This window comes from Monodon monoceros, unplaced genomic scaffold (assembly GCF_005190385.1).
Source record: "Monodon monoceros isolate NGI ecotype Baffin Bay Population unplaced genomic scaffold, NGI_Narwhal_1 Super_Scaffold_2, whole genome shotgun sequence".
NCBI lineage: Eukaryota > Metazoa > Chordata > Mammalia > Artiodactyla > Monodontidae > Monodon > Monodon monoceros.
In genome coordinates this window covers 55,888,882-55,912,897 of record NW_021703776.1, presented here as the reverse complement: position 1 = coordinate 55,912,897, position 24,016 = coordinate 55,888,882, and the positions used below count along the sequence as shown (strand labels likewise).

Here is a 24,016-nt window from a genome sequence, read left to right as displayed (position 1 = left end):
CTGATCACCCAGGGATAGCCCACAGAAAGGCTCCACGTCTCCTGCTCTGACACACCAGAACCCAGGGCTGTGGGAACACCTGCATTCTCCTCAGCTGTCCCAAATGCCACTCTACAGCAAACAGAGCCACTGTGTCAGTGAGAAAGGGGAGGATAATTATCAGTAATAGAAACCTCCTTCCTGTGTATTGTGTTTATCATTTCTAAGAAGCATAGTTTCCCTACGTACAATGCCCCCTGCTCTGTTCCGCACTTGGAACCATTTGGGTTTGTAAGTCTGAGAGGAACTGCGGAGCATCCATAGTCATCAAAATAAAGAGAAAAGACCCTGGAGCTCGTGGGAAAGGGAGGAGGGGGAGGGGCAGGGCTGAGAGACCGAGAGAGGGACCCAGGAGAAAGTGGAAGTTCAGGAGCCCCGGAAGGTGACTGCTCCACTAGCTTAGCAAAGTCCTCTGAACCAGCAAAGCACGTGGTGGGGTGGATTTCTCCATCAACATGTCAGGGCTGTGACCAAGGTAAACCAGGAAGAACACGTGAGCCCTCCCCCAACACACAGCCCAGGGAATTAGCAGCAAACCTGGGAGGCCTTTGGAATTCCCTGGGCCATGGGCTCCTGGGTTCTCACCAAGGTTAATTGGTTCTCTAAGGAACAAGGACTGGCAGGCCCTCAGATGACACCTAGGTTAGAAGAGAATGTGTCTTTCTTCTCCAAAACTAAAGATAGTCTAATTTTACTATTTAACATCTAAGCACCAGAGGAATGCACTGAAAAGACTGAAGGGACATCCACCCCAGCTTGCTTGGTTCAGCAGGGACAGGTGCCCTACACTGATGACAGCCCTTTAAGGTTCTGGGCCCCCGAGGCTTGAGTTGCGTGCGTCCTTCCACGTTTTCTCTGATGCCCAGGGAACTTTAGCCAAATGCTGCAGGAGCCTCAGTGGAATCAGGGAAGCATAAAAAGGCCAAAAAAAAAAAAAATTTATTACTTTTGGTCATTGTTCTGTAAGGTTAAAATCATTTCAAAATTAGAAGCTTTTTTTCTTTTTTTTTTTTTTTTGGCGGTACACGGGCTTCTCACTGTTGTGGCCTCTCCCGTTGTGGAGCACAGGCTCCGGACGCGCAGGCTCAGCGGCCACGGCTCACGGGCCCAGCCGCTCCGCGGCACGTGGGATCCTCCTGGACTGGGGCACGAACCCGTGTCCCCTGCATCGGCAGGTGGACTCCCAACCACTGCGCCACCAGGGAAGCCCCAAAATTTAGATTTTTAAAAATAGGAATCTACTGATGAAATCCTCCATACTACTAACCCCTTTCAATTCCACTGCCCAAACATAATCACTGTCTACAGATTAGGGGCATATCCTTATAGACTATTTTTTCCCCAAAAAAATGAGATCACAATATACCTACTGCTCTGTACTTTGCTTTCATTGCTTAATATATAATAGACATTCTCCATATCAGCTCATTTATAGCAATTTCCTCCTTTGTTCAAGGAGGCAAGTATTTCTGAGGGATAAAGTCCTGGAAGGGGAACTGATACATCAGAAAGTATGCAAAGTTTTAAATGTTATAAATACTGCCAAAGTGCCTTTCCAAAAAGTTGTACCAATTTACACTCCCCAGAGAAGTATATGGTGACAATCTATTTTCCCATACCCTCACCATGGTTGCTTTTTTCTTTCTTTTTTTTTTTAATTTTTAAAATTTATTTGGCTGAGCCAGATCTTAGTTGCAGCACACGGGATCTTCATTGCCACGTGCGGGATCTTTAGTTGTGGCATGCAGGATCTAGTTCCCTAACCAGGGATCGAACCCAGGCCACTGCACTGAAAGTGCGGAGTCTTAACTATTGCGGCACCAGGGAAGTCCCACCATGGCTGCTTTTAATCCACACTTACCTGATATTAATGAGGTTTAGGACTAAACCTTTCTGATAAGACTAAATATTAGTCCTATTTAGTCACTGGGGCATCAAGCTTTGGCTAAGAGGTGGCCTGGCTTCCCAGTGATTCACACCCTACCCTTAATCTCAGACTTACTGGAATTTTGCTTGAATTTACAAATCTCTCAGCAAATACTTTCCAACACTACAATTCTACGAAGAGGCCTAAACGGCCTCCTTGTGCCTCAACCAATGCATGTTCTGACTCTTTCCAAGTCTTTTCCCCAAATTTTATCCTCTTGGCTTGTATTTTTCAGCATTGTAGATTCCCATCCTATATCACTGTAGAGTGGTTCAGCTAACAAGATGGCATGCCAAGGATGATATATTTTGATAGCGCTTCCAGGAAGCTTTGCTGGTCTCTCCCACAGTGGGGAAGCCTAGTGGGAGAGTTGGGCGTCTTTTGGCATTTCGTAATTTATTCACCTGCCACCACTCATTCCAAAAGGAGGTATTGGGGTGTGATGGAAAGAATATGAGACTGGAAGTCAGGAGACCTGAGTTTTAGTCCCCTTCCTACTTCTAATTAGCTGCGTAGTTCAGATTAAACTGTGCTGCCTCTCCACTGGGCCTCATTTGTAAAACGAGAATATTGGACTAGAATAGTCATTACTAACCTTTCTTTCTACCATGGGTGACCCTTTAAGAATCTAAAGTAAGTTGCGCATTCTCACCCCCGGAATAATATACTCTTGCACAAGAGTATGAAATCATACATTTTCAGGGAGTTCACAGACTCCCTAAAGCCTATCTCTGTATTCCCAGGGTCAAGATCACTGAGACCTATCATAAGCTTTTAAAAAATAACAGAGAATACAACAGAAATGTATGCAGAATCACAAAACCTTAAGTGAAGTTGAATCATTTCCAGAACTAAAAGCATCTCCTCCGCAGACACTGGGAGGAGGAAGTGGCTACTTAGGGAAAAATAAATGAAAATGCCAATTAAGAGCTGCCCTTGATTGAGGTCTGGCTAAGCCCTTTACCTACATTCACAGAGGAGTGGCTGAGGGAGAGTACCCATTCCAGAGCCAGGCTGCCTCATTCAAATCATGGCTCCATCATTTACTAATTGACTTAGGCTCTGTGCCTGTTCCTTCTTCTGTTATTTTAAAAAAAAGGAAAGAAAAGAAAAAAGGAGGCGAGGATTAAAACAATACCTATCTGAAGAATTGTTAATATACATATGGTATTTTAAACCAGGCCTGGCACACACTAAGCCCTAAATAACTATTCCATATTATAGAAATCTGGGACGCATTTGCTGGGTGGTTAAGATTGTGAGCTGAAGAGTTTAGGAAAGCCATAGATATCTTGATAACTCATTTTCTCCCAGATGTAAACAAAATCTGCTTCAGAAGTTTGTTGTAAGGATTCAAATGTATAGACACCAAGGGGGGAGAGCGGCGGGGGGATGAATTGGGCGATTGGGATTGACATGTATACACTAATATGTATAAAATAGATAACTAATAAGAACCTGCCGTATAAAAAAATAAATAAATTTCAAACATTCACACACACAAAAAAGAAGTTTGTTGTAAGGATTAATGAGCCTGCCACATAAAAACTCTTTTCACAATGCCTAGCACATAATCAGTGCTCATTAAATGTCAACTAATGTTACGAACAATTCTGGGAGGCAAGGATTATCAGTTCCTTTTTTTTAATCTCTGAATAAAGGATAAATCAGACTGTGAGAGTTAAGTGCCCTGCTGACAGTACCTCAGTTAGCAAATGATTATCCCAGATTTCAACACTAATGAGTCTGAAACCAGAAGCTGTAACCAGTACCACATATAACCTCTTAGTTTGAACAGGGCTTAGAGAACATAAAAGCTGATTCATACCTACTAGATTCTAAGAGAAAAAAAAAAAAGATGTTGGTGATAACAGTTCAAAATGCAGGGTATTCTCCATTGAGGTCAACCATGACTTTGGCCAAAAGCCCTCCTTTGCCACTCTTAGAAATGGAAGACTGCAAAGGCTGGACCTGGTCTCAGTCAATTCTAAACCCCTCGCAAGTGGTTCTTAAACCACAGCCCTGACACCAAAAGAGGAAAAAGAAGCCATTTCCCATAAGAGCTGAACTAACAAACTGAGCCCTCTAAAATGAAAGTAGAGACCCTAAGGCTGAGAGGAGCTATTATTAAGAATGTTCCAAGGGAGGGTGGGAGGGAGACGCAACAGGGAGGAGATATGGGGATATATGTATACGTATAGCTGATTCACTTTGTTATAAAGCAGAAACTAACACACCATTGTAAAGCAATTATACTCCAATAAAGATGTTAAAAAAAAAAGAAAAAAGAATGCTCCAAAATCAAGTAGAAATGCTGCAGTAGAACACAACATTAGTCTTTAAACAACAAACTTCTATGTGGGAAAGAATGAAGGTGTTTATTTCTATGTTTGGATACCAAGATCCGGGAAGCCTTCCCTTAAGTAAAACAAGAGGAAGTTACCACAGCCCAGTATGGTGGGGGGAGAAGCAGAATGCCAGTCAGTCAAGAGACATCTGGTGAGAAGCAGTGTCACCTGAGCAAGAAGTCCCCACTCTCAACACCAATTTCCTCCCTAGTGCAACAGTCACCTCGGAAATGAGAATAAAATAGACGGGCAGGCGAAACGGGGTGATCCAGTGAAATATAGGTCAGTGCTAATCACCTTACTTCACATCTTATATATATTTACTTCTGGATGTGTTTTATTTTGTATCTTTATTCAAAACAGTCCCATTAGGCAACCTTAAATCTCCCATGCCTTAAAAAAAAAAAAAGGCCTTAGGACTAGGCATCACTGGAAGGGATGGTAGAAGCAGGAGAAGCACCTCACTCACCTCCATTCTCAGACTGAGGCACCCCAGCTGAGTTTGGTCCAAGGATGCAGCAGCCAGTTCTCCCCAGTGGCTTCACTCACCCAGCCCACTCCCAGGGGAGAAGAGGTTGTTTATGTATTCCAAGCCTACACCCACCTCAGGCCCCCAGGGGTGGGGAGAACGCTGGAGTCAGAAGTCCGCCAGAATCTAGGCCTGTTTCTTCTCCCGCCCGGCTGAGCTGAACAGCTGAACGACTCTCCTCCCTGAGACCTTAGTTTCCCATGCCTCAAATGAAAGGTTTGAAGGAGATCCCATGAAAGCCTCCTTCCTGCTTTCTAATTCCATTATTCTTACACGTAAACGTGCCTTGCAGAAATAGAAGCCCTTCCTTTCAAGCAGGACGTGTGGCTCTACGTCCCCGTGACCATTCCCCTCAATCACCTGCAGACCGTCTTACAGAAGTATAATGCATCAGAGAACAAACGTATGGACACCAAGGGGGGAAAGCGGCGGGGTGGGGTGGTGGGATGAATTGGGAGATTTTGATTGACATATATACAGTAATATGTATAAAATAGATAATGAACAAGAATCTGCTGTATAAAAATTAATTAAATTAAATTTTTTTAAAAAAGAAGTATGATGCATCAGAACTGAAAAACAGGCTGTTGCTTTCCCATGGCACCAGACCTAGTAATCAGTCAACGTGGATTTTCTCTCGGGCCTTTTCCCGCAATCCCACAATCCCACGAAAACCCTCTGCGTACCCCTCCCAATTTCTAAACTCAAAGCTACCCTTTCGTGAATTCAAAAATACCCACCCACAACCCGGCCTGGTGCAAGGTGCCTCAGCACTTTTCCTAGCATCCAGGATTCCACCTCTGCCCCACCCTCTCCCCGCGGTGTCTTTTTAGCCGGATCGATCCGATCCTTGCCCTCCCCTGGCAAACAGGCCGACCAATTTCTCCTCCCCGGCAGGAAAGAAGGCAGCGCCCGGCTCCAATCCCAGGAGACCCAAACCTCTTCCCAGCCCGCAGGGAGTGGCACCTGGTCGCAGCAGGAAGGGCCCCACGCCTCGGGAAAGGAAAGGAAAGGGCGGCCGGCTCGCTCCCAGCAGCGATCCTCCCCCCCGGCGGCGCAGGGGAGGCCTCCCCAGCAGGTCTCCTGTCACTTACGGGCTGCACCTCCGGGCAGAGCCTGGCACAGCAGGACCGGCGGGCCCAGGCGGGCGGCGGAGTTTGCTGACTCAAAGGCGCGTCGGAGGCGACGGCGAGCGCACAGAGCGCAGCCCCGCGCTCCCAGCGCACGTAGCGGCCCCGCGCCCGCGCCCGCGCTCCGCGCCCGCCTCCCGCTTCCCTGGCCACCGCACCGCCCAGCCCAGGTGCTGCCGGGCGCCGGCCCGTCCCGCCCCCTGCCGCGGACCTGGAGGCGGCCCCTCGGCCCCAGGGGCTAGGGAGAGCCGAGCGGCCGCCGGGGGGCGCAGCGCGCTCGGAGCCCGCTTCCCCTTCCCGCGTCCGCGAAACGGGGCTGCGGAGGAGGCACCCGTGTTTGGCCCCAAGCTGAGGCTGAAGGGGTGCGAGTCGCGCCCTTGGAATCGCCACTGGAAAGCCACCTTCAGCTTGCTAACCCCGCCCCGCCCCCTTAGTTAAGGGGAGGATTGATGAATGAGGAAGAGGGATGGTAGATAACGGTAGACTGTCAATGATAGAATGTAGGTGGTGGGCGTATGGATGTTTACTGAAAAATTCTTTCAACTTTTCAGTATGTTTGAAATTTTTCACAAGGAAACTTTGGGGGGAAAGAAATGAGGTCTGGCAAGGAGCCTGGATCAGTAAACCATTTTCCAGGTGGCACCTTGGGCTGCATCTGACCCACCTGTTTGCATGGAAAACCGCAATAATCACTTAAACCGCTAATGGGTGACTACATGGCAGAATAATGTAGTGTTTAAAAAAAAAAATTCCACTGAGTACATTTTAAAGATTTTATTGGCTTTATTCAGTGATTCATGATAGGGCAGCATCCAATCCAGCAGATAGGAGGGAGCTCTAAGGAGCTGTACAAAATGAAAGACTTTTACAGACATAAGGAGGCAAGACAAGGAAGTTATCACAGCAAAAAGCAGATTGGTCATGGCAAGGTCATGTCTTTTCTCTAGGAAAAGACAGGGGTCTATCAAGGAGATTCACCTTGCCAGTGCTGACCAGGGAATTGCAGATTGACTGCATTCCTTTACTGGGAGAGGCTGAAACTACTATTAAGTTAGGTACTAAGTTCCCATTCGGTGATGTCTCCGCATAAGTGCTTAGCATAAGTGACTCCATTTGGGGCCTATTGTCTCTTTTTTTAACAGGAGCCTAACATTTCATTATTTAAGCATGAATTTTCCCATTAGACACAGCCAGCTCTGATGCCCATTCAGGGCCATTACAGGCCCACCTGAAAATGTACACGTCTATCCTCCGTACCCCAATTGGCTTAACAACAAAACTTCTAAATCTACAACGTTGTGTCTTAATATCTTGGATCCTGACATTGCATCGCTGAATCTTGAATCACCTGTGTTTAATTTCCTAAAATTGCACCCCAGTTATAACACACAAGTGACTGTAAACATGATCACTTCTGAAAATCGAATTAAAGTGTATTTTTCAAATTCTTTTCCCTATGCTCCACAAAGAAAAGCATTGACTGGAAAACAAAATGCAATATGTGTCTAAGATCCTAAGAGCTTCTGCAAAATTAAAATCTTTCTGGATTACTATCATCAAGAGCACACCCTTACAAATGTGGGCAGAGCAGCAAAAAAAAAAAAACCTTTAGAGAGTCTATAGGAGGTCATTTAAATATCTGTTAGAATTATGGCCCTAAAAGAAAGGAAGAATATGAAAAGAATTCAGAATAGAATGACGCGATGGATTTTAATCCACTCCATCAGGGTAGCTGCTAGGTGCTGTTTCTAGTTTAAGAATTGTACTGTGCAACCTGAATCCAGGGGACTGAGCTAAGTGACCACCAATTTTTTTAGGTTGTGACTTTTTGTTATACTATCAGTGGGCAGGTAAAAAACTGGGACTCTCTTGTGCTTAAGAAATCCTAGCATGCTAATAAAACCACCATAAAATTGCTTTTAAGAAGAAATTCCCTTACCTGCCCCAATCCTGCCTCTTCAGTAGCTCCTAGGGTCAGGTTAACTGATTCAAACCCCAGCTTTACTACCTCTCACTATGTGATCCTGGGGAAATAACTCTGTGGGCCTCATTTTATCATCTGAAAAGGGGAGATAATAATAATAATAATAGATGATAATAAAGGGGAGATGATAATAATGATGATAATAGAACCACCCTCATAGGGTTGTTGTGAGGGTTGAGTGAAATAATCCGGTAAAGCTCCTGAACTGTGCTAGATACATTGTAAGTGCTCGATAAATTTTATTTATTATTATTGAAACCAAGCTGGGCCCTATGGGGCTCCCAGGTACGGAGGCCTTTTTGTCCCCCATTTCTTGTAGGCAAGACTCCAGCCTCCATGATCTTCCCTGAGGTCCAAAGGGCAGATTCAACAGTTGCAAATCAAGGGAGGAGCAGCCAGGAAACCACCTGAGACAAGATTAAAGGGACCAGAGAAGCTCATCAAGATTAGGAGACTGGGGGCTTCCCTGGTGGCACAGTGCTTAAGAATCCACCTGTCAATGCAGGAGACATGGGTTCGAGCCCTAGTCCCCTGGTCCGGGAAGATCCCACATACCGTAGAGCAACTAAGCCTGTGTGCCACAACTACTGAAGCCCGCGCCCCTAGAGCCCATGCTCCGCAACAAGAGAAGCCACCACAATGAGAAGTCCACACACTGCATGGAAGAGTAGCCACCGCTCGCTGCAACTAGAGAAAGCCCGCACACAGCAACAAAGACCCAATGCAGCCAAAAATAATTAATTAATTAATTAATTAATTAAAAAATATTAGGAGACCACCTAAGACCCTGCACACCCCCTAATCTTGTTAGCAACCCCACCCTTTTGAAACTGCAGAAGAAAGAAGAATGCAGGACTGTTACTGCCTTGAGCCTTACCCCATACCCCTGACCACAAGCCCTGACTATAAGACCTCTCCCTATTCCCCAGGCAGGGGAGCACAGTTCTTGACATGCCAGCCTGCTGCGTTCCCCTCTTTGCCTGGCAAAGAATGAAGCCACCCTTTCTTTCTCCTCCAAAACTCTGTCTCCATATCTCATTTCGGCATCTGTGTACAGGGAGCCAAGATTCTGACAGCATTATAATCCTGTTATTATAACGTGATCCTCTTCTTGAATCTCTTCCATCTCCAGGTAAAGTGCCCTTAGTTAGACCTATTAGGGAAAGCCAGCTTTGTGCCCTGCCTCTAACTCAAGAGTCAATAAAAAGACATTGAGTTCTCATCCATCTCCTGGGAAAACTGCAAAATCCACAGACAATAAAAATGGAAGCTGCCTGAACTTGGTGTTCAGAAGTTATAATTAACTGATACTATACTATCTAAAACTCTATCTTTAAATTTACATGAATTGTCCCGCCTTCTTGAGAAACACTGTCATGGTACATACGCATACTGTACAAAAGATGGTTTTATCGTCAAACAACTAATAATGGGATGGGAGCAAAAATTTTAAACAAATAATTTGGATTTTGATTTCTCATTTTACATCATAATCTTTTTTCAATAGTATGAAGACATATAGATTAATGTGAATAAAAATAATCACTCGACTATTGTTGATGAAAAATTAATCAATGTAAGAAAGAAATGGAAAATTGTATTCACGCCAAATTGAGAATTATAACCCAGGAACAGCCTCTCAGAAAGCTCAGAGAACTGTTCTGCCCATTAGAGGTCAAAGCACTGTTATATAGGTTTTTGAGACAGAGGGCTGTATATTAAATGACATAGTTTTCACCATCCGGATCTGCAGGTACACAGTGGTGGGTCACTGTGACTCCTTACGAAATCAAGAAGGAATGTTATCTTTAAGGAGCTGTCTTGTTGGTGCTGGGAGAATGTTGTTCTTTATGGCTGAGCAGGCATTTCTGCTGGTGGGTAGGTCTGGTAGATGCATAATGCAGATACACAATGCACAGTAGAGCAGGGAGAGGAGGCCAAGGGGCAGACAAAGATTTTTATGTTTAAATTTTCCTTGACTTACCTTAGAATATGAATGTTATGCATGTCAACATATGCTTCCTCCCCTGCTCCAACAATCCCATATTACTGTCCACTGCCCATAAAGCTACTTCAAGGAATTTCCCCTTGGTTGCTGTGATGGAGGCAAATCGGGAGAAAAACTTTGTCTCTTTCCTCTCGTGTGAACTTCAGCCCTGACCTTGCCCAGATGTTCTCCCACATTGCTCTCCAGTGCGTGAGACACACCGCCCCAATCAAGTCCACCTATTGCTATGTCACTGTGCAGGAGAAGACATTTAGCTCTTTCCTCAAGGCAAGGCAGCTCTGAGGAGCATTTCAGGGACTCAGACAACCTGACAACTTCAGAATGGTTTCCTGCCAGCTATGGTTTCCCTTCCTACCCTGGCTGGCACTGGCTCTACTTTACAAGCCTCCCAGCAGCAGCTGGTCTCTGTCTCCATGGCAACAGACAGGCCTGAAGGAGCACACTCTCCAGCTTCCCTCCACAGGACAAAATTAGGGTGCCCACAAGTAGTTCATTAACGAAACAAACACAGTGGATTAAGAGAAAATGGGAGAAATAAAGGAGCAACTGAACAATGATCTGAACAATGAAAAAAATAAAAGAATAAAAAGAATAAAATGAACATATGGACCTAGAGATTACCATACTAAGTGAAGTAAGTCAGACAGAGAAAGACAAATACCATATGATATCAGTATATGTGAAATCTAAACAAATGGTACAAATAAGCTTTTTTACAAAACAGAAACAGATTCACAGACATAGGAAACAAATTTATGGTTGCCAAAGGGGAAAGTCGGGGGAGGGGTCAATTAGGAGTTTGGGATTAGCAGATACAAACTACTATATATAAAATAGATAAACATCAAGGACCTACTGTATAACACAAAGAACTATATTCAATATCTTGTAATAACCTATAATGGAAAAGAATCTGAAAAAGAATATATATATCTGAGTTGCTTTGCTATACACCAGAAACTAACACAACATTGTAAGTCAACTATATTTCAATTTTAAAAAGTTAACAAAAGCAAGAGAAAATATGTAAGGATGGAAAGAAGCAGTGGAAAATGGCAGGTTATAAAAGGTGTGTAAATTACCCTTTCATTTTTGTTTTCTTAGAGAAGGCACATATAGTAAGTACAAAGTGGTAACCATAATCTAATTTTTTCAGCATATGACCCATTTCTCTATTTTGTTTATGAAAATAAATCAGACTCTAAACCCTACTGCACTGGATTAGTGGGAAAGTCAATCTTAGACGTTACTAAAGGCCTCTTAATGCCTTCCCCACAATCCAATTCCTGCTTCCGTGCCCTGCTAAAAAAGGAGCCAGAGATTTTACTCAGAGCTAAATATATGAGGAAGTTTCAGATCTCTAGTCTCCACTGGTTCTCACTGAGATACCCATTGTCCAAAGTCTCATGGTCCTTTTATGTTATTTTTGTGCCATGGAATTTGATGAAGCTGCATGGAAAAAAAACACTGAATGTTCTAAGGATGTTAAAAGAGACAAACAAATGAGCAATTCCATTAAAGAAAAAAGAAATTATAAATCCATAATAGGCAGAAGAAAAACAAGAATAATTGGATATAAAAAATTGCCAACTAAAACTGAGGAAAACTGTAGTCAATGAAATTTAGAAGTCAATGCATGAGATAAACTCTAGGCTGGACACAGGTGAAGAAAGAATTATTAAACTGGAAAACATAACTGCAGCATTTGCCTAGAATGTATCACAGAGACAGTTAAGAGATGTGGATAATAACATTGAGAGAATCCAAAATAAATACAAGTAGTGCTCAAAAAGAAGACATTGGATTAAATGGTAGTGAAGTGATGTTTAAGGTGATGACAGTTGAGAATTATCCAGAATTGTTAAAAGGCGTGATTCTTCAGATAGAAAATTCACTCTAAAATCCAAGACGGAAAAATAAGAATAAAACTACACTTAGAGCAGTAAAAGTGCTATTCTAGAACATCAGGGATAAACGGGTATCCATGAAGCTACCAGAGAGAAAAAGCAGATTATAAAAATTATTTAGGGCTTCCCTGGTGGCGCAGTGGTTGAGAGTCCGCCTGCCGGTTCAGGGGACGCGGGTTCGTGCCCCGGTCTGGGAGGATCCCACATGCCGCGGAGCGACTGGGCCCGTGAGCCATGGCCGCTGAGCCTGCGCGTCCGGAGCCTGTGCTCCACAACGCGAGAGGCCACAACAGTGAGAAGCCCGCGTACCGCAAAAAAAAAAAAAAAAATTATTTACACTGGCCATAGAATTCTCAGCGGTAGCAAGATATCAGAAATGCTTAGCAAAAACAACTGACAACCTAGAACTTTTTATCCAGCTAAGTGATCATGCAAGAGTGAAATCAAAATTTGAGATACACATAGATGAAGGGAATTTCCTACCGACAAACAAACAAAATCAGGGCTCTTGAAGCAGCCACAGCTCTGGCCCACAGTGAGATCAGGTGTTGCCAAGAAAATGCACTGGCTCTGAAAACAGTTGCCATGAATTGGTGTCCCATGTGCCAGGCATTCTTATGCACCATCTTTATCCTTCAATGCCCCTGCCACGGGAGTGGTCAAAGTACATAAATGTCAAATGGGGGAAATACAGGTATTCCCTGCTATGCGTTACTCTGTCTCTGCCATAACTCATTTGTTTGACATCCTTGGGGAATAGTGTTACACATTTTCCAGATGAGATGAAATAGAAAATAATACCTCCACTCACTAGAGAATTCTGGCCAGAACAATTGCTTGCAACAAAACTCCACAATTATTGCAAAGAAGGTACAAGCCCCATTCCTAAGGCCCAACATCTCACAGGTAGGAGACCCTTAAAACTCAGCTAGACCTCTTTTCCTTTTATTTACTGCAATTCTTCACTATCAGGTAGCCCAGAAAGCAGAAGTGGACAGGAAATGTTAGAGGTAGATATGACAACACCAACAAAGAGGGAGAAAAACTTTTTGAAAGCAAGTCTGAAAAGATTCTTGAAGTTCCAACCCTACCACAAGGCTAATGTCCACCCTCCCCACAAGACTATGAGCTTCCTGAGGGCAAGAACTGTGCCTGCAGACATCTGTAGCTCCAGACACAGTGCCTGACACACAGATAGTAGGGCCTCAATAAATAGTCACTAGGATGGAATGGGGAGGAGATGAGGGAAGGAAAGGAAAGGAAAAAGGAAGCGAGCTAAAAGGAATGCTCTGAAAAAAAAAACCAAACAAACCCACTGAGAAAGCCTCAGTCAGCTTATCCTAAGGTGTATTGATTTGTTTTCTCTATATTTGATGCTCTGCTATTTGGGGTCTTGATCCTGGAGAGACTGTTCCCCACCCCATCCCCAGGGCCAGCCAATTCCTAGAAAAAACAAACGACTTCCCTGCAACTACGCTTTTGATATACAAACAAACAAACCAATCCAGACAATCCAGCGGTCTCACCCCAGCCCTCTCCTTATCAAACTGTCACACATCAAGCCAGTATTCTCCCTGCCCTAAAATGCCCCAGGGCCAGGTGCTGGCAAGTAGGGACCACCCAAATAGCCCAGAACCTGCTGAAATTATTCAAACCATCCAGTCCTAAATCTCTTCAGTGTACCTACTCTGCCTGGCCATTCCTTTCCAAAAGAATCTCGATAAGGCTCTGGGCCATGCTCTGCCCTCTGCCACTCTTGTGCCTCCTGACTGTCACTGGTCCTTCCCCATGTGGCCCTGTGTGGACGGCGTGGTATGCCTCCTGTATCTAGGGTTTAGGGAGGATAAACATCTTCCTTCATGACAATCATGTCCACGTCTGTGGTCTTACCACATCTGATTAAAACAAATTCTAGGTGCATTTTTAACACATAAAGGTAACCTTTCTTTCCTTAGAAATACATTTCCTACTAAGTAACAGAATTGTGTGGAGAATAGAGAAAGCATTTGTGAATTTTTCCTGTAATATCTATTTCATAAAGCAAAGGGAACCTTGAAAAAAAACCCACAAATTTTCTGAGAAGAAAACAAACAGCCCATATCTTTTCATCAAGCCAAAGATATGAGTTATTGAAAGAGAAGGTCTCTTCTAACTCAGGTTACACCTTGGTCAAGCCCTAAAAAGATTATAGCTTAGTTCTGGAATTTTTCTAAGTGTTACTATCTAGAAAGCCTATTTCAATTTCCAGTTGAGAGAAAATGAAATTAACAAGAGAAATGTTCAGTTCCTTTTGTAATCAATACAAGTAGCATTGAATTGAGTGAGGCAGCATTGAGACAAAGCTAATCACAGTCTGTCCTTTTCCAGTGCCTTATTTGGAATATTTCTCTTTCTTCAGTTTCACTGTGATTCACTTTTCCTGGAAATTAGTGTGGACCAGATGAAGCCAGTCACACGCTGTTCTGGAGTATTTTTCCTGTACAGAAATTAATATACTTCAGCTGTATATCAATGCCCTAGTTAGAAAACATCACCTCCATACCTACTTATTTTTTAAAAAATATTGAAATCTCTGTTCTCCACAATTCCCTCTGTGTAAGAAAGGCCATCAAAGTAAACTCAGAACCAGAGATGATTCCCACCCTTTCCTTTGCCCCTGCTTTGGTTTATATTTATCTTCTTAAAGTTTATTCATTCATTCAATATGTATTTACTGAGCACCCACTAGGTGTCAGTCCACAAGCTAGTTGGCTCACTAGATATTGTCCCTCTCCTCATGGAGCTAACAGTCTAATAAGAGAGACAGATGTTAATCTAATAACCAAAAAGTTAATAATTAAGTATCATCTGTATTAAGTGCTGTGAAGAAAAAGTATTGAATGTTATGAAGGTAAAAACCAAAAGACCTGACCTGGGGGAATCAAGTGAAGTTTCACTGAGAAAATGGGATTTGACACAAGATCTGGAAGGATAGGGAAAGAACACAGGAGAGTGTTTGAGGCATTTGGAACAGCATGTACAAAGGTCCTGTGGCTGAAGCACAGAGCTGGGGGATGACAGCAGGAGATGAAGCTGCTAAGGTGGTTATAGGATAGATAATCGCCAGGTTAGAGATTTGGGGCTAAATTCTAAAGCATCATGAAGCCGGTGAAGCATTTTACATAGGACAGGAATATGATCAGCTTTCTCTTGGAGGAAAATCACTCCGGATTGTGTGGAAATGCGGAAGGGAGTGGGATGGAGAAGAGTGAATACAAGGAGACTAGTTAGGAAGCTATTACAAATGTGTAGGTAGGAGATGATGGCCTAGGGTGTTGGCAATGAATGTGGAGAACATGAAAAGTTTTGAGAAACATTCAGAAAGCAAAATTGAAAGGCTTGATTAACTACAAGTGGTTTGGTTGGCAGTAATTTCAGAAAAGAGTGCCATTCTCATAATGCCTGAGAGGTAGCAAGTTAGAATGGGAAAAGCCTGGATTGTGGAAGGAAAAGTACATTCAATTTTTAACTCTGCTGCTTATTAGCTATGTAGTCTGGGATGTGTTATTTAAACTCTCTGAGCTTTAATTTCTTTGTTTATAAGTAACCCATGTTCATGTCACTCTATAAATTCAGGTGTGCAAGAAACACCTTGACTTTCTTTATATCAACCACCTGGCTCTGGTTCCCCATTTCACTTGACCTGTGAGAAATTCAATCTTAGTTATTCTTGGTGCTACCTCTGCTGTGGTTGGGCAAATGTCTTGGGGTCTTACACAGTTCCAAGGGACCAAGGAGCCCTTGGATCATCAGATAACAACCTATGCTAGTTACCATCAAGTCACCCACAGTTTTAGAGCCCAGGCTCTGCCTCTTTCATGCCTGGCAGGAGGAAAGGATCTGGGGTAAAACCCAGAGGTAATTTGTCAGAGGTCAGACTTCTAAAGGTACCACCAAGCCCATAGGCCTCCCAGGGCCCTGGACCTGCCAGAAAATGAAATGCAGCTACCCAGTCCTTCCAGGCAGGGTTCAGACAGAGGCATTGTGCGTAGTTAAGACAAACTACCCAGCCTGAAGTCTGGAGGAGGGTCTAGGACCCAAATATAAACTCATGTAAAGATTTTAGGCTGGGGCACCCTTGCAGGAGGGCCTCCAGTTTGTTCTACCAGGCAGAACAAACTTTTGGTTGTCCTTCTTGGAGGACTCACATACCTTCCATCCAGGGAATCTTTCCATCACATGATATCTCAAAGGCACCCCCTTCTTTCAATTCTTCTGGGACACCTTGAAAAATGTCTCCATCAATGATCTCACAATGGGTAGAACAACACCTTGTCAGGGTGGTAGGGAGAGTAACATATGAGTAAATCTAGCTAAAGTTCTGACATGTTGTCATTCCCCTTCCCTTAAGATTCTGGAAAGGTGATAAGTTTGGGGGAAAAAACATGAAAAAAAAAATGTTCAGGACAGAACAATACACTGAAGATAGTATCTAGAAGGGTAGGAGGCAGGTATAAATCTGCCAGCCTCGGCTGAACACGGTGGCCATATGGACACAGTACTGTGGGACAGAACCACAAGAAGCAAGGGAATAGGATCCTGTTAAGGCTGAGGTTAACTTCTACCAGTCACTGAAGGAGCAGCTTTTAAAAGAGGAAGTTCAGCCACCGAATGCAGGCAACCATAAGGTTAATCCTGACAGAGAAACACAAGAGGCCAAGATAGCCTAAGGAAGAAGAGTAAGAAGAGTAATTTCTCCCCAGAAAGTATCACTCTTTCCTTGTGACTCTAAGTAGTCTCTTTCCACACTCCAATATCCGGTCAGATTTTTCTCCACATCAGTTTAAATCCAAAATGTATGGTCAGGGAAACAAATTACACACTTAGGTTGTTCTCAGACTTTTTCAGAATTGTTTTGAATTCTTGATGTTCTAGTCAGTTCTCAGGTCTCTACCTGAGAGTGGGACAAAGAACTGCAAGGGACAAGAGGACTACACACTGAGGTGAGAGCTGGGCCTGGGGTGTTAACCTAGATGCAGGTCTGGCCTCCACACGCTAAGCTCTAGCCATCATGAACCACTGTGGCAGGATAATATTTTAAAGATATTATCTCATATTCTTCCTTCTCCTCTCCCCACCTCTTGCTCATCCACAGTGCTTTCCTTTTTTTTCTCTCTCCATTCAAGCAAAAACCAGAAATATCATTGAGTCTCCTGGCTGGTTTCCAAAATCCTAACCCCACTGAGATTAATCTAAGTGTCCCTGCGTGACACATCAAGAAAAATCAATATGACTATTAAGAATGCATTTAATCCAACAAACAGTGGTTTACTAAAGAGGATTTTCTTTTTTCCTTATACAACAGATAGTCCTGAGGTAGGGCTTTGCTCTTTGGGTTCAGAAACTCTTCCATACCAGAGTTCTGGGTCCGCATCTCTTGAGTTCTATCTACCTTCCCATCATGGCTGCAAGATGGCTGCAGTGGCTCTCACAACCATTTCAACAGGGCAAGCAAGGTGTGTGTAGCAGATGCGATCACCCCATATTCCTATGGCCTGTTCCATTTTCAGGGGTGCTGGCCCAGCTTCCAACTGCCAGCATCCCTCACCCTGCTGAGGTCTCTCTCTGGCCGCCAAAACCTCCTTGAGCAGCAGTCAAGCAAGAGTTGACGAGAGTTGGTGAGTAAATCCTGCTCCTTCGCCCCTGGAAGGGGGATCACATTAAAGTTATGTTCTACATTGCTCCCCCCAGGGGGAATATATCTCAGTTAGCCACACTGGGTGACTTGCCCTGGTAACTCATCTTTTATTGGCTTCATGACCTTCCTGGTCTCTTTTCCCCACTTCCCTACCAATGTTTCCTGGGAACATCTTCCAAATAAACCCCTGATGCTCAAATCCTTGCTTCAGAGTTTGCTTATAAGGGGGCAGGAAGTGAGTGACAGCAGCACCAGAAGCCCTATTACCCTGGTGCTCTCCCCTTTGGGGGGAGGGGGAATTTCCCAGAAGCCCTCAGGGGACTCCTCTTACAGCCTATTGGTCAAACTGGGTCACGTGGGCTCCCTCAGCTGTTGGGAGGCTGGGAGAACAGCTCTGGTGGAAGATGGAGGAGAAAGCAGGGCTTGGTCATGGCGCTTGAGTTGGCCAGTATATTAGTTAGGATAAAGCTCAGGGGTAAGGGACGGAAAACCCCAAACAAGAGAGACTGAAGATAGAAGCGTATTTATAACATAAGAACTGAGAGGCCGGTACACATTGGTTAGGGAATACGCCTGGCTTCGACCCCAAGTTCACCATGTGTTCTGGAAGTTTTCCTACGTGACAGGTACTGTTCTAAACCTCTCATATGCATTACTACATGTAATCCTCTTAACCTTATGACGTAAGTGCTATTATTACGGAGATACGGAGGGCTTAAGTAACTTGCCTGCTGCAAAGTGTCAAAGCCAAAGGCAATCTGCATCTTGAGCCGCGTTTTAAAGATAATATCTTCCTGTCCAGGGACATGGATATATCTGCGTTTAAATGTTCTTTAATGTCTTGTATACTTTTACTAAATTTATTACCAAGTCCAAGACCTGGGTTCTTGGACTCTTTAATCAAAAGCAATTGATAGGGCTTCCCTGGTGGCGCAGTGGTTGAGAGTCTGCCTGCCGGTTCAGGGAACGCGGGTTCGTGCCCCGGTCTGGGAGGATCCCACATGCCGCGGAGCGGCTGGGCGCGTGAGCCATGGCCGCTGAGCCTGTGCGTCCGGAGCCTGTGCTTCGCAACGGGAGAGGCCACAGCAGTGAGAGGCCCGCGTGCCGCAAAAAAAAAAGAAAAAAAAAAGCAATTGTTGAGAGGCCGGATGAGGAATTCAGGCAAGGCTTTATTGGGACTGGTGGAGCAGGAGTGAGTGGGAGAGAGAACAAGTAACAGGCGCCCTTGCCTGTTCCCTGAGGCGGAGGCGGGGGTGGGGAGCTGGTCCTTTAAATGCAACAAGGGTTGAGGGCGGACCTGTGGGTTGGGCGGACCTGTGGGTTGGGCGGGAGGGGCGGCTTAGGTGGTCTGCCCACCCCCTTGGTGGTGCTGTGTGCAGGGATCATGTGGTAGTACCTTGCTTTTGCTCCCTGCACCTCAGAAGTGGCAGTTGGGTTTTGGCTTTTGTGTATCTCTTTCATAATGTGCCCCAACTGTGCATGCCTGCAGTTATTTTTATTAATTAATTAATTAATTTTTGCTGTGTTGGGTCTTCGTTTCTGTGCGAGGGCTTTCTCTAGTTGCGGCAAGCGGGGGCCACTCTTCATCGCGGTGCGCGGGCCTCTCACTATCGCGGCCTCTCTTGTTGCTGAGCACAGGCTCCAGACGCGCAGGCTCAGTAGTTGTGGCTCACAGGCCTAGTTGCTCCGAGGCATGTGGGATCCTCCCAGACCAGGGCTCGAACCCGTGTCCCCTACATTAGCAGGCAGATTCTCAACCACTGCGCCACCAGGGAAGCCCTGTTATTTTTAGTCTCTTATAATTTCTTTGTATTCTGCTGCTGGAGGAGACGTGTGTCCAGGTGCAAGCATGACACTAAAAGGCCCCAGGTCCCAGCCTGTCTCATTACTAGGGTCTTTATTTTGCTATTGTTAATGGTATTTTGGAAATTAAGTTATCCTTGTGGCTGGTGAATCTAAATATAATGGATTTTTTGTATATTGGCTTTATATCCAGCCATCTTACTAAATGTATTCATTTGTCTGAATAATCTTGGGTTTTCTGTGTAGGTATTTATCATCTGTGAATAAAATCAATTTTGTTTCTTCATTTCTGACCCTAACGTTTGCCTGCCTTTCTTCCCTCCTTCCTTCCTACCTTCGCTTCCTCCCTCCTTCTTCCCTCTTTCCCTTCTTTAATGCACTGGCTAAAACTCTAGTACAGTGTAGAATAGAAGTGATAATAGTGAGCATCTTTTTCTTGTTCCTGGTTTTTAAGGAGAAAGTTTCTAATGTTTTATTACTAAGAATTATTTTGATTGTAGGTTTTTTGTAGATACTCTTTATCTGGCTAAAGAAATTTCACTCTATTTCCTGGTTTGCCAAGGTTTTTTCCACAAATGCTTTCTAAACAACTATTGAGAATATAGGGTTTTTCTTCTTTAACCTATTAATGCAATGAATTGCATTTATAAAACGTATAATGCTAGATTAGACTTGTATTCCAGGAATACAGTGAATTTGGTATAGGTGTATTATCTTTTCTGCACATTGCTGGGTTCAGTTTACGGACATTTTGTTTAGGGTTTCTCAGCTATGTTCGTGCATGAGATAGGTCTGTAATTTCCCCTTCTTCCAGAATGAATTGAGGAGTGTTTCTTCCTTTTGTTTTTTTGTTTTGTTTTGGTTTGGTTTGGTTTCTGGCCACACCTCTCGGCTTGTGGTATCTTAGTTCCCTGACCAGGTACCGAACCCGTGCCCCCTGCAGTGGAAGTGCATATTCTTAACCACCGGGGACCGCCAGGAAAGTCCCCCTTTTGTATTCTTTGGAAGGCTTTTATTAAATTGGAAATGGTCTATTCCTTGAAAGCTCAGCAGAATTTTCTTGTAGGCGTGGTGATTTGTTTTATTTTTTGAACATTGTCTTAACGTTTTGTTTTTGAGTAATTTCAGCTTACTGAAAAGTTGCAAGTACACTACAAAGAATTCCCGTATATCCTTTACCCAGATTCCCCCAATTGTTAACATTTGATCGTATTTGCCTTATTTTTATCTTTATGTTGCAAATGTATTTTTCTGAGAGATTTAAGAATAAGTTGCAGACATGAAGTCTCATTACCTCTTAATTCCTCAGGGTGTATTTCCTAAAAACAAAAATGCTCTTCTACACAACCACATACAACCAACAAAATTAACATAGATATTGTATGTCCATCTATCCACAGACCCCATTCAGATTTCACTGTTAGTTCCAATAATGTCCTTTAAGGTCTGAGATCCAGTCCAAGGTCAAAATTGCACTTATTGTTATGCTTCTGTAGTCTTTTCATTCTGGAACAGTTTGTCTTTCATGTCTTCCATGACCTTCACATATTTTAAAAGAACAGTTCGGTTACTTTGTAGATCGCACTGAAATTTGGGTTTGCCTGATGATTCCTCGTAGTTATGTTCAAGCTATGCTGTTGGCAAAAAAAACCACACAGGTGATGCTGTGTTCTTCTCAGTGTAACATATCAGAAGGCACATCATGTCTATTTGTTCCACTACTGGTGATGTTAACTCTTATCACTTGGTTAAGTTAATGTCTCCCATGTTTTCCCACTGTAAAGTTAATTAGTAAGTATTTTGTACTATTAATAAGTAATCAATGACTATTTTTGTGAAGAGATACTTTATATAAATATCCTGTTTCTCATCCACCTTTCAACCATAAGGTGAAACCATTAGGATTTATTGATGATTCATTTATTACTATTACAGTGGTTGCCAATTGGTGTTTTTCTAATTTTGTCATTTCTTCTACATTTATTTGTTGGCATATTACTAAAAGGTAGGAATTACTTTCTCCATTTGTTTATCTATTCATTTATTTTTGTGACAACCGACTCAAGGATTCCTATTTTATTCAATAGGTTATAATCTGATGCAATGGCTTATATAAATCAAAATTATTTTTATAACACAAATTATTATATATTGTACAGTGGGAGCCCCTCAGCACTGGTTTTATGTCCTTTTGACATGCCCCCATAATTCTTTGAGCACTTCCTTACATTTCAGCACAATAAGACGTTCCAGGCCCATTTGTAGTCTCTCTGCCCTGGCCCTGAATCAGTCATTTCTCAAGGAGCATTGATTCCTTTTCAGGGAGAATGATGTTTAGTTAATGTAGAAATGAAGACCTGGGTGCTAGGTGTGCTCATTGCTTCTGATATGTCTTGCTTCTAGTCCCTCTCAATGGACAGAGCTGGGAAATGTAAGTATGTATACACATATATACACTTATATCTATCTCAACTTCTAATATATGTATATGTATTCAAAATCATGAGATACATCAATGCCTCCAATTTGATACCACAAGGTTTATTCTTGTCTGCCTGCATTTCCCCAAGGGAAATCAGAGAGGTTTAAAATAACTCACAAGGTATTGGGCATCTGGGAGATTCCCAAGAGACTTACAACTCGAGGCTTGATTAGGACTATTAGGGCAATAAATAGTAAGTGCTCGATAGCATATATTCTAGCATATATAATACCTGCTCAAGCAGTGGTCATGGATATTAATATATGCAGGGTTGAGGATGAGATAGTAGGAATTTTTCTTCCATGTTATTAGTCCCAGTAGCATAGTCTAACTGGCTTATGCATTTCTTGTAGATGAAATAGACAATTCTGGCCCTAGTTCCAAACAGCTGGCTGATAAATGAACTATTAGAAAATAGCCTCTTCTTAAGTTAAAGGCTGCTGCTGCTTTTTTACTTGTTATTGTCAATTTTGATTACCAGATACCTCAAATTTCAAGTGTATATATAGTCCAGATTGGTGAGAAATGGGAATTTTCTCTTCATTTTATAGCCAGAAACAGAATATACTTGTTCCTTTGTTAGCTCACCAGCACATAAAAATGACTGGAAGAGAACTTTGCTTCTCAATGACTGCCTGCTCTTCAGAGCCGTGCTCCATAAGGTGCATCCCAGAACCAAAAGAAGCCAACAGTAATTAAGCAAAATTTCAAAGAGATTGTGCCTTTGCATGACCAAGATATCTTTCCATTTTCACTCTAAGGCAGGTGCAAATAAGACTTGTTACTGTAGATTGAATTAAGCTGCCTTTAAATTCTCTGTACTGGATTTTAAATGACCTGAAGCCAGACCGGAGCTACCAACCTAAGCAGTGCTGTTTCTTCATAACAACAACAAGAACAATAATAAGTAACATGTAATATAGAATATGTGATAAATCACAACAATAGTGATATAATATGTATATTGTAAATGTAAAATAGTAGTAAAATGTCATCTGTCAAGCCTTTTCACAGGTGCCCTAATACTCTTAAAATACAAACTAATTCTTCTGGACAGATTTTTTAAAAGACACCTCTCTGAGTTTCAGATGTCTTTTCTTTAAAATGGGAATCAGGGCTTCCCTGGTGGTGCAGTGGTTAAGAATCTGCCTGCCAATGCAGGGGACATGGGTTTGAGCCCTGGTCTGGGAAGATCCCACATGCCGTGGAGCAACTAAGCCCATGTGCCACAACTACTGACCCTGTGCTCTAGAGCCCACGGCCGCAACTACTGAGCACACATGCCACAACTACTGAAGCCTGTGCACCTAGAGTCCATGCTCCACAACAAGAGAAGCCACAGCAATGAGAAGCCCGTGCACTGAAACGAAGAGTAGCCCCCTCTCGCAGCAACTAGAGAAAGCCCGCGCACGGCAACGAAGACCCAACGCAGCCAAAAATAAATAAATAAATTTATAAAAAATAATAATAAATAAAATGGGAATCAGAAGTCCTTATCTGCCCATTGCAAAGGTTTGTTTAAAGAACCAAATGAAATCATGCATGCATAAGAAGTTTGTGAATAGTAACAGTTGTACAGATATAAAGCTTTGGTTTTGGCTTGAGAAATATTTCCAGATCCATCAGCATTCATCTCTATAGCCATGATGAGCTCCCACCAGCTATTTGTGTCAAGCCAAAAATTAATGTTTTGGTTATAATAAGAATTATAATGACTTAAATAGAGAATAATAATAGCTACAAACACTACATACAGACATTATTTTGAGTGCTTTGTATATATTAACTTATTTAATTTTTATAAAACTTTATAAGGTAGTACCATTATTTTCCCCATTTTATTAATGAGAATTTTGAATCATAGAGTGTTTAAGTAACTTGCTCAAGGTGACACAGCTAGACCCTTGTGTAAACAGAATTAAAATAAGGGGATCTTCTGATGTGATGCAATCAGAAATACACAATATCACCTATGCAGTGTTCTTTCTAAATGATTATGAACAAAGTATTGCCTTTCTTTATTTTCTCTAAATCAATCTAATTATTATCGAGTCTTCATCCCACCACACTGGTGAGAAATTCAATCTCAGTCATTATTGGGGCTCCCTTACCTTCCACACAAGAGACTGGAGGGCTCCAGGGCATCTAGAAAACAACAGAGGACCTCAGATTTCTAGGTCAT

General features: G+C 43.0%; 1 protein-coding gene across 2 annotated transcripts in view; it reads right to left on the bottom strand.

Annotated features, from left to right (window-relative positions):
• Positions 1 to 6,274, bottom strand: part of SNX10 (sorting nexin 10) — a 73,106-nt gene extending 66,832 nt beyond the window's left edge. The window contains exon 1 of one of the 2 annotated variants that reach the window (XM_029234018.1): positions 6,185 to 6,274. The gene's annotated coding sequence lies outside the window, so the exon portion shown is untranslated. Of the gene's footprint in view, positions 1 to 5,937; positions 6,122 to 6,184 lie in introns of those variants that run through there. The other variant, XM_029234017.1, reaches the window with a different exon arrangement.
• Positions 6,275 to 24,016: the final 17,742 nt, after the last annotated feature.